Consider the following 8838-nt stretch of genomic DNA (forward strand, 5'->3'; position numbering starts at 1 on the left):
CAGACTTCTTCCTCTGGGTGCAACTATAGTATTTTTTGTACATTAATATCCACAATCCTCATTTTCCAAATCTATTATACAACTGTGAGAAGCTGACTCCTAAATTGGCATTTTTGGTACAAGGTGGGAACCAATTCTGAATTATACACACAAGCTTATGACACATACCCTAAATACTGTCGTACAGGACCAGTTTGGAGCACACAATCAACCAAGCATGTGTGTTTTTACCATTCAATTCAGTTTGATTTTGTATACTGTTCATCTCCCATCCACCATTTGGGTAAAAACAGAATTATCTTGAAGAAAACTTGGAAAGAATATGCACATTTCACAAAGGTGGTGAGCTACAAGGAAGCAGCATTGCATTGTTTGCCTTCTTCAGAAGACTATAATCCACATTAACTAACTCATTAATCTTGAACTAAAATTACAAGTCAAGCAAGTTCCTTAGAGCACTTATGAGGAGTGAATATTAAAGTATGACAACATGGTTTCTAAAGACCTCCTTAATGTTTCAGGTTGTTACAGTTTTCAGAATGAAGGCTAGAAACAGTTAAATCAACATTTCTTTACTGATTTACAACTCTAATATCAGATAAAAAAATCCTTTTAAAGTTGAGTAGAAGTCTCTATGATTTCATATTAAATCACACTACAACAGTCAGTAAGCTTTATTACCGCTGAAGGCCCTTCAGGCAGTGACAATTTTAGAGCTTTTCAAATAGAGTGGCATAGTTTAATAGTGAAGTATGTATCTATGTTTGACCCAGTTTAACTCTAAGCAGAGTACAGTAAGACATAAATAGATTAATGTGAAATATTTATGAATTTAACTTCTGAATGGGAAAACCTGGGGAATAATATCGGTGCTCATTGATCATCAAATTATGTGCTTGGTGTTGAATATAAAAATTTTTAATGAAATTAAATAGCCCACAATTTTGAGGTACAAAGTGAATTGCAAATGTTATACCTCACATAGTATGCATCCAAAGTCTGTTCCTGTTCTAAAGGATTTTGACTTTAAAATGTTTCAGATGCTTGACATATATACTAGTCTGGTCTCTGTATGTGGATCACTCTGACCCTCACTAATAGGGGAACCTGGTAAGCAAACAGTCATTCATGGGGAACCTTTTGGTTTCAGGTTTAGCTGTTGTTCCACAGCAAGTCAAGTGAAGTTGGGGAGCATGCACTGACTGGTACAGTGTGTTGCCACACCTACCACACAACGAAATAGCTCAGGATCCCAGTTGGCAACAACCCAGGCAGACACAAGGTCTGGTCCCACCCTCCGGAAATGACTATCTATCTGCCAGAGCAAGGTGTTAAGTGGGCGACCCCTTGGCCTGGTCCAGCCACTTGGGTCCCCAACAATGAGGATCTTATGAGGTGGATCACCCTTGGGGAAACACGCCACATGGCCGTAGTTCCGTAACTGACGCTCCCTCACGATGCAGGTAATGTACTTCATTCGGGACTCCATGAGCAACCGCTCATTCAACACAAAGTCAAACCAACGGTACCCAAGGATTTTCCAGAGAGACACAGTACCAAAGGAGTCCAGTCTTCATCTCAGGTCACTCGATAGTGTCCATATAGGAAGACTAGAAGCACTAGGACTCTAAAGACTTGGACCTTCGTCCTTTTGCACAGATATTGGGAGCACCAAACACCCCTTTCCAGCAACCTCATGACCTCCCATGCTCTCCCAATCCATCTACTGACTTCCACAGCATAATAGCACATTTACAATATTCTTTTTTCATTTTAGTTATAAATAAAACAAAATGTTAGAATGGCTAGTTTGGATATTCTAAATGTATGTATGAGCATTGTCCTTTTATCTTCTTCTTCTTCTTTTGGCTGCTCCCGTTAGGGGTCGCCACAGCAGATCATCTTTTTCCATATCTTTCTGTCCTCTGCATCTTTTTCTGTTACACCCATGTCCATGTCCTGCATGTCCTCTCTCACCACATCCATAAACCTTCGCTTAGGCCTTCCTCTTTCCCTCTTCTCTGGCGGCTCTATCCTTAGCACCTTTTTCCCAATATACCCAGCATCTCTCCTCTACACATGTCCAAACCAATGCAATCTCACCTCTCTGACTTTGTCTCCCAACCGTCCAACTTGAGCTGACCCTCTAATGTACTAATTTCTAATCCTGTTCATCCTCGTCCTGCCCAATGCAAATCTTAGCATCTTTAACTCTGCCACCTCCAGCTCTGTCTCCTGCTTTCTGGTCAGTGCCACCATCTCCAACCTATATAACATAGCTGGTCTAACCACTGTCCTGTACACCTTCCCTTTCACTCTTGCTGATACCCGTCTGTCACAAATTACTCCTGACACTCTTCTCCACCCATTCCACCTGCCTGCACTCTCTTTTTCACAATCCCCATTACTCTGTACTGTTGATCCCAAGTATTTAAACTCATCCACCTTCGCCAACTCTACTCCCTGCATCCTCACCATTCCACTGACCTCCCTCTCATGTACACACATGTATTCTGTCTTGTTCCTACTGATCTTCATTCCTCTCCTCTCTAGAGCATGTCTCCACCTCTCCAGGATCTCCTCAACCTGCTCCCTACTATCGCTACAGATCACAATGTCATCAGCAAACATCATAGTCCATGGGAACTCCTGTCTAATCTTGTCTGTTAGTCTGTCCATCACCATTGCAAATAAGAAAGGGCTCAGAGCCAATCCCTGATGTAATCCCACCTCCAACTTGAAGGCATCCGTCACTCCTACCACAGACCTCACCACTGTCACAGTTCCCACGTACATATGCTGTACAACTCTTACGTACTTCTCTGCCACTCCCGACTTCCTCATACAATACCACAGCTCCTCTCGGGGCACCCTGGCATATGCTTCATGTTGTGGCTCATCATTTATATTCCCCTGTAGTTACTGCAGTCCTGCACATCCCCCTTATTCTTAAATATCGGCACCAGTACACTTCTTCTCTGCTCCTCAGGCATCCTCTCACTTTCCAAGATTCCATTAAACAATCTGGTTAAAAACGTCACTGCCATCTCTCCTAAACACCTCCATGCTTCCATAGGTATGTCATCTGGACCAACAGCCTTTCCATTTTTCATCCTCTTCTTAGCTGTCCTTACTTCCTCCTTGCTAATCCGTTGCACTTCCTGATTCACTATCTCCACATCATCCAACGTCTTCTCTCTCTCATTCTCTTCATTCATCAGCCTCAAAGTACTTTTTCCATCTGCTCAACACACTCACCTCACTTGTGAGTAAGTTTGATAAAATAGGTACCTCATATTCATGAATGCTATGGACCACATTCTGTAAACATGAGTCAGTGGAGTTGTGTATAATGTCCTTCAAGGTTCAAGGTTTTTATTTACTTATGTTTACAAAGGAAAACATGAAATTTGCTTTCTCAGTTGCGTCCAATAACAGACAGAAGTTAAAATAAAACAAACACATAGAGACATGACAGGTTAAAAGTTACACAGAAATTTTAAAATATTTACATCATTTGAAAAACTGATTTTTTGCTAACTGCTTCTAGCAGTTTGATAGTGCATTTTTACCTTACATGGTTACATGATACATATGAAAACTGTACACTTCTGGAATTTCTTATTATCTCCAATACACCTTATTAAAAACATGCTTGGAACCAGGAAGAAATTAATTTCTTGAGGGATTTGTGTGAGTCTTTAAAGTGACTATCCTCCCTGATTTACTATAGTTAAGTTCTGTGTGTCATGGGTGTCTGTCATCAGTTGAGATGATTTCCAGTTTTTTGGAAACTGCCCTCTGACACACATTTACCAAATCATCTACGTCAGCCCCAACAACTGAAGCTGCATGTTTGGTAATCTGCTGGAAACTTTTAAAAATTTTGTTTGTCACACCACTAGACCAGGCAATGAAGCGGAGAGTGATAACTGACACGATCACGCTGTGATGAGAAGACAACATGAGGTCCTTGTCCACTTTAAATATTTTAAATGACTTTATGGAGGAGAAATAAGTGTTGATTGCATTTAAAGTATGCATTTTTTGTATTTATAATTCAATTAAGATTATTATCTAGAGTAGTTTCTAACTATTCATATTCAGACGCTATTTTTATCTCATCCCCCAGAACACTGATACAGAGTTATGCATTTTTGACATTTATAGTAATATAGCCCTTGTGCACTAGTTTACTAAACAGATTACTTAACATAAGTAATTACTTCCATCCTCCCCAGATATGCATCCTATTAGCATACTTGACAATGGAACAATGGTCATTGTTCTGTCTTACGTTACTCGAGTACAGTATACATAGTAATGGAGACAAAACACATTCTTGTGGAGTTCCTGTGCTTAATATAATCACTTCAGAAGAAGTGTCATGTACTGTATTCTGCCTGTCTTTGAATGATTTGAAAGAAAGTCTTGAATCCATAATGTAATAAATGAGTTAACATTTATAATGTACAATTTCTCAATCAGTATCAGCAATCAATTCTAATTGCATAGAATTCTGAGCTCTAGTTACACTCAGGATTAATGTCAAGGAGGTTAAATAAATTCAAGGTCACCAGTCTATCACAGGGTCCAGTCACAGACACGCTCATGCTCACATTGGGGCAAATTTAGAGTTGTAGGTTTGTCTAACATGCACAACATTTTGGATTTTTCCCCAGTAAGAGAACATTAGAAATTCTGCACCCAACAGAATCAATGATTTGAAACAGAATCGAAAAACCAATGATGTCAAATGTATTAAGTCAGTGTTTCTCAGCTGGTGGATTACGAGTTGCTATTGTTTATAGTGGTAGTGGATCGTGATCAGGTTGCGGCACTCCAATGATCGCATTCAAAGTTCTCCAGCGATCAGTCTTGATTTACAAAGGGGTAAGGCTGCTCTGATGTTCATGTTTCATTCAGTGTGCCAGAACAGCAGAAAAGTTTAGAAACACTGTGTTAAGCAGCTGTGTCAACCACTGTGCTTGTCTACAATGACAAATCAGTGTAAAGTTTTTGGAGATATACAGATTGTGATGGGGGGCCGTGTCCCATACCCGGCCGGGCGGCCCTGCTGCATATGTTCCGGTGGAGCAACCATGGGCAACACAACACCTCCCCCGGGACGCTTGGTGGCAGCCTCCCTGGTCGATGGTTAATCCCCTAACCTCCTGCAGGGCTCCATGGGCGATGAAGTCCTCCACAGCCCGGTTGGGAGCTGGGGTGACCGCTAAATCTTCAGCCCCACCCGGAAGTGCAATTGAGACCAGGTGGTCAATCGCCTGGACCGGTTGGCTATAAAAGGGGCCAGCCACCACCACTCAGTGGCCAGAGTCGGGAGGAGAGGACGAAGCTTCAAGGGAGGAGTGGTAGTGCCAGAAGGCAGTGTTTTGGTTGTGGTCAGTGCTTGTTTGGGACTGTGTATTGCCTGTGGGCTTCATGGGGAAGACGTGCCCCACAAGTGAAGAAAAATAAATCTTTATTTTGATTTTAATACTTGCCTCCGTAGGAGTCTGTGCCGGGATGGGCACAAGAAGGTGCTATTGTTACAAGATTTAATTGCATTTGTAAGTATTTAGTTTTATAACCAGTGATTTCAAAATGCGTAAATAGTGCTTTTTTCCACTCCAGTAGAATAATAGTTGGCACATCAGGCATAAAATAAATTACAAGTTAAAGCCAAAGGTTATCCTCTATGTTCTGTCTGAGGTAGGCATGGTAGGGCAGAATATTGCGTGGCCAAAACTTGCAGTCAAAATAACAAGATGTAGCTCCCTGAAGATTCAAACCAATAACTACACAACACCAAAATTTGTTTTTAAATCCAGGAACTTGGACAAAGTACACAGCATGCAGTCATATTAAATATGATCCTGACCGTAATGCTACACGCCATAGCTGTGCCAACACCATGATGTTACTAACAACAAATGAGTGCAGTTGCTGAGCAAAAACACAAAATGTCAGCAACCGAGTTACAACGCAGAAGAGTAAATTGTGGCATGGAAATATCAAAAATATAATACAAATTTTTGACAATAAAAAATGAAAGATACACATGAAAATAAAATGGATAAGTACCAATCATAGAACTCCCGTGTATGTAGTGAGATGAATTACTGAATCAAAAACGCTGTCTTTTGTCAAACACAAGTTTACAATAGCAAGATAAACTGAACAGGAATTGGCCAGCTAAATTAATAACATGCTGAGAGTGTAACACTTTAATGATCGAAAGCATCATGTTCTTGCCAGTAAGCCGAGGTTCTCTTTTGTAGCCAGAAAGGCAACTCATGTAAATACATAGGACTTGTTTTATTGAACACTTGTTGTTAACTATTGTTAAATAATTTGCACTATACTTCCTTGCCTTAAGATGAGGCAGCACATCTTTTGTCTGTCAAAAGAAGAGGCAAGCTGCTTTTTATGTTTTTGCAGTGCCTATAAAAAGTATTCACCTCCTTATATTTGTAATTCACTTAGACCACTTTGCAGAGATCAGTTTTTACTTTCACATTCAAGACTGTTTTTCTGTTGATCATTGTCAAAAAAGCCAAATCAAATCTATTGTGATTTAATATTGTATTATAATATAATGTAAAAACATCCAAAGAGGTGAATACTTTTTATAAGAATCGTATGCTTTAAAAATGATCCACAAAAAACATCCTCACCATTCAACCCCTAACTGAACCTTCATCCCTTCTAGCATCACAGGCAGCCACCACAGGATACCTACAACAGAAAATAAAAATAAAATAATGATTAGCAGCTGAAAAAATTAAATATGAATAATTAGAACCACCAACAATTGTATTCTATAAAAACAACCATACATGCCTCTTAGAACAAGAGCAAAAGATAAAATCGGTGATTATACAGCATTAGTTTTAATCTGTAGCAACAGATGTACTACAAACGGTGATCAACCCAAATTTAAAAGAAAATGTCTTTTTAATAGCTTGTTTGAAGAAATACACAGTATTAGCCTGATGTATCTCTATTAGTTAGACTTTTGTTGCATAAAAGCAGAAGGCTGCCATGACAAATCTTTAATGCTTCACTCTAGAAACATTGAGCAAGCCAGTGTTTGAAGAATTGTGACTAGGATTACAGACATTCTGTAACACAGTAAAGTGCAATAGAGTTGAGGGCTTTATAGACAAGTTCATTTGACATCAATTCTTAAAGAAATAAGCAGCCAACATAATGATTCTCACACAGGTGAAATGAGTTCAGACTTTCTGTTCTTGGTTTTAGATTCTTATTGCTGCATTTGAATGAGCTGCAGCTGATTTATCTCTTTTCTTGGTATCTGTTAGGCTCTCCGGTTAAAAGACTTAAAGGCAATTTAGCAAACATGCACTTGGCGTGACATTCAGGCGTATTCAGGAACTCAGTTAACTGATTTAAAAGCTGGAGCATTTTAAATTCTTTAATTCATTTCATGAATTAAGTCAGATATTAGATTTCTGTTTTTTAAATATTTTTGTAACAATAAACCATATTCAAAAATAACAGAATGCAATTACATGAGTTACTAGATGACATTAAATACAAATTTTTAATAGCACTATACAATGTTATTTGTATTTAAAAACAAAGCCCAGATAGGCTGGTGGTGGCTCAATAGCTTTCATAGGCAGCAGATACCAATTCAAGTGATGGAAAAATGGCATCAATTGATATGCTGTTGTTGGCCGTGGAGGGTCTGTAACTTAGTGTAGTTCAAATTTCAATGGACAGTTCATATCTCTGCTGATGACTCAAGGTAAAATTGTTGGCTGGTTTCAACCATGGTGGAGAGCAGGTCTGGAGCTTTCTCGATAAATTATAGTGTAACAGAATCATTATAATGTGAAGACGATGCAGCCATGAGGTTATTTTTAATGTAACCTAAATACTGGGTATACTGGATATTGATTTGCTCTGTGCTTACAGAGCGGCACTTAAAGAACTCCTTTCCTCGTATGTTTATTTCTAGTGACTTTTTAATTTTTACTTTTATGGTTAACTTACCTCAAGCAGCAGGAGGAAGTGAGCTGGATTACAAGCCTTTGACTTTGTTTTGGGAAACTATTATGACATCAGGAGCACCTGTTGGACAAGTAAAAGAGGAAAATATACAAGTTGAAGTGAACTCTTTAAAGGTACATTTGAAACCATAAACTAATCCATAATTGAAGTTACACAGAATATTTTTCTGTTTTAAAATAGATACATTTGCAAATTCTCCAAGGATTTTTAGTGGGAGATTTTGAAATTTGAAAAATATGAACAGCAAGCTCAATACAAGATATCTCAATGAAAACTGAACTTTCCTGACAAATTTCCTTGAAGAATAAGTGTGCCTAATTTCAATAAAATCAGTCCACTGAGAAGCAGATTGTTTCATGAGCACAGACAGACATTCCAACCTCAATATGTGTTTGTCACATTACACATGAATGTGAATGTGTTTGTCGTATTATACGTAAAAAGGCAGGAAATCTTCAAACAAGCCATAATGCTGCATGGGCTTGCGACCTACACATAAAGGGAGTGGGTAACCATTTAAAACCTCTGGCCCAAAGAAAGAAAACAAATAATATTTAATTTATTAAATTAAAAAAGGAGACTATAAAAAGAAAATGGTAGTAACAATTTCCCAATGATTCAAAATACACAAAGGCACAAACATTCAAAAAGAATCAATACAAAAATATATTCAAAAACAAAATGCAAAAGAAGGATCCACAATTCAAGAATTTAAAATCAGAAACAGAGCCAAATGTCCAAAAACCAAAAAGCAAAACAAAAACAATGTCTAAAGACAAAATCTACATAAAAGTCAAT

At 38.5% G+C, this 8838-nt stretch overlaps 1 long non-coding RNA gene across 1 annotated transcript in view; it reads right to left on the reverse strand.

Moving 5' to 3' along the window:
* The window catches only part of LOC120526830, a 52895-nt gene extending 46156 nt beyond the window's left edge, over positions 1-6739 (reverse strand). Inside the window, exon 1 of the long non-coding RNA XR_005633180.1 lies at positions 6678-6739. This is a non-coding gene — a long non-coding RNA (uncharacterized LOC120526830). The remainder of the gene's footprint in view (positions 1-6677) is intronic.
* Between the last annotated feature and the right edge of the window lie 2099 nt (positions 6740-8838).

Source organism: Polypterus senegalus, chromosome 3 (assembly GCF_016835505.1).
Source record: "Polypterus senegalus isolate Bchr_013 chromosome 3, ASM1683550v1, whole genome shotgun sequence".
NCBI lineage: Eukaryota > Metazoa > Chordata > Cladistia > Polypteriformes > Polypteridae > Polypterus > Polypterus senegalus.